Source organism: Galeopterus variegatus, unplaced genomic scaffold (genome assembly GCF_000696425.1).
Source record: "Galeopterus variegatus unplaced genomic scaffold, G_variegatus-3.0.2 Scaffold11074, whole genome shotgun sequence".
In the NCBI taxonomy this organism is placed as follows: Eukaryota; Metazoa; Chordata; class Mammalia; order Dermoptera; family Cynocephalidae; genus Galeopterus; species Galeopterus variegatus.
In genome coordinates this window covers 11,090-14,029 of record NW_007737185.1, presented here as the reverse complement: position 1 = coordinate 14,029, position 2,940 = coordinate 11,090, and positions in this window count along the sequence as shown.

Below are 2,940 nucleotides of genomic sequence, written 5' to 3'. Positions count from 1 at the left end.
CACCTATAGAAAAACTTCAGAAATTCATCCAGGTCCCTTGTTTCTGACCTGAAATGATCAATTATTGACCTCAAAAAATTATTGACCTTGGGCTGGCCCTGTGACTCACTCGGGAGAGTGCGGTGCTGATAACACCAAGCCCAAGGGTTCGGATCCCACATAGGGATGGCCGGTTCGCTCACAGGGTGAGCGTGGTGCTGACAACACCAAGTCAAGGGTTAAGATCCCCCTACCAGTCATCCTTTAAAAAAAAAATATTATTGACCTTGGTTCTTCTAAGATGTGAACCAGCTTGTGGTTTAGGTGAGTAAAATACTCATCTAGGGAAGAAATATGAATCAGACTCAGAATTAGAAGTAGAAAAAAGAGGAAATAAAAGGACAGATCAAAATAAAGATAACGAAGGGCCGACCTGTGGCTCACTCGGTAGAGTGTGGTGCTGATAACACCAAGGCCACGGGTTCGGATCCCATATAGGGATGGCCGGTTCGCTCACTGGCTGAGCGTGGTGCTGACAACACCAAGTCGAGGGTTAAGATCCCCTTACCGGTCATCTTTTAAAAAAATAAATAAATAAAATAAAAAATAAAAAAAAATAAAGATAACGAAGAAACAAATTTTGGTCTAGGGAGCTGTTATTTGTAGGTTTTTTTTGCAAAACAGTAATGCTCAGTCTTGTAATCATTAGCTTTTTAAGACATAAAGTTTTAAAATGGATATACGATTTTTAAAAAGATGAATAATGCTTGCAATCAATATTTAATTGTTTGGAAAAACCCAATTTCCTAAGTTAATACGCTTTGATTTATTAGCCATATGAGGAGAAGTTTTATTTTAAATTTTGATGGTTGAAATATTAACTTATTAGTCTTTTGATGAAGCTCAAATAGTGGTGAGATTTCTTTCCCCAATTTTCCCTGGGGAAATTAAACGGAGCCTGGAGAGCTGCCCTAAATGTTGGGCCTGGGAGTCACTATGACTTTGAAAGACAGGAGCTGTGACATATAATTATGCTTCTCTCTCTGAGAAGCCATTCTAGGTCCAAGCTGAGTCATAAACTTGAGCTCCACAAGAAAATTAATCTTCACATTGATATTGCACGGCTTTGGCTCTCTCTGCCCAACACTCAAGACACACACTAGCTCTGGCCAACAAGACTTCAAACACCATCTACGTCAGCTAGATCTACATTTATTCCCTAAACTATAAACTTGCACTTCTTACTCTCAACTCCTAAATTTACAAGATGCCTCATATGCATCTCAGAGTCACAAATGCTAAAACTCAACACACCAATGGGCTCCCTGTCAGTCTACATCAACACTATGATCTGACCCAAGCACAGTGTCTCCTGAAGAGTAGTGCACTCTACTGGGTGTTTCAATCAGTCTTTAAAACCTCTGCGTAATGTATTTACCCCTGTCGCCATTCATTCTGTTTTCCAAACTAGTTTCCATCAGCCAAGATGGGAAAACTGCAGGTGTTGCAAGTTGTAGGGGGAAGACCAGAGATAGTTCAGGGCCTTGGAGCCTCGCTTGAAAGAGTTTTCCTTTCACACCATCACCACTTCTGCATCTGTTTGAGACCTTTTTGAGGATAAAAACAGAGGTCTGGGTCCTTGGCCCTTCCCCCTGAGGGCACCTCCCCTCCAGCCTCCTCCCAACAACTCTGTCCACTGCTCACGCTCTGGGTACATCTCTCCACAATCTGCTGACTTGAAAAGGTGCATCTCTAGGTCAGTTCTAAGCTCTAGCTGGGCCAAGTCAACTCTCTCCTTAACTCGTGGACCTGGTGGGCCTCAGGAGAGCCCCTCAGAGAGCTAGGCTTTCCACTTGGGACTCTTCTGAAAGAAGCAGGGAGGAAATGGCAGAGGGGAGCGAAGAGAGGGCTGCAATAAGGAGCCCAGGCAAGCAAGGCAGTTCCCAGCTCTCACTGCAAAGGATACTTCCCATCCAAGAGGTTGTACTCAGTCATTATTATTAATTTTTAATTTTGTCAGCACAAACTATACAGAAATTGGTTTTCCTACTTGTTGTATTTACCTACATAATATTCCATTTTGCCTCTTGGCACACAAGCCTGAAATATTTACTATGTGGCCCATTACAGAAAAAGTTGGGGAAACTGTGCAGGAAACAATGCCCAATGCTTCACAGAAGGATTTGTTTTTATGTCTTGAACAATTCTCTCTACAGTTAATAAATTTGCTTTCTTGGCTTGAAACGATCAGTTGTTGTCATTTACAGTAAAACATTACACACACTAAGCAAAATAGGTACGGATTTCAAATGTTTAAATGTCAGAAATAAATAACATAATATTGAGATAGAAAATTGTACAAAATCTGAGCTGGGAAGGAACATTTGTGGTCTGATGTACTCAGCTACCTCCTCTAGGAAAACAATAGCGTTCCTGATCAAATGTGGACAGACTAAAATTACTCTAAGAGTTCTTTCTGGGAACCCTGCTCAGATAATTAGCCATCTGCGATAGAGCCAAAGAACGTTGGTCCATTTTCAAAGAAGTCTAATTGTCTTTGTCAGACATTCTCTTTTGTGTGTGTTCAATTTAACAATGAATGTCAATGACTTTTTATAGTTTCTACCAAGACAAATATTTGAATCAGCTTATATTTAAGTTTCTTCTCTTGGGATAAGTTTGAAATAAACTTGACACGGGCTCATGAACACACTGTGGGTAAGACTTACTTTTGTCTTACAAAAAAAGTCTGTGGGGCTGGCCTGGTGCTATAGTGCGCCGATTGGGAGTGCGGTGGCGCTCCCGCCGAGGGTTCGGATCCCACATACAGACCGGCCGCTCACTGGCTGAGCGAGAGGTGGGAGCAACACCGAGGGTTGCGATCCCGTGGCTGGTCCCAGCCCGGTATGGGCGCGACACTGAGGGTTGCGATCTGTTGCCGGTCACGAAAAAAGACAAAAA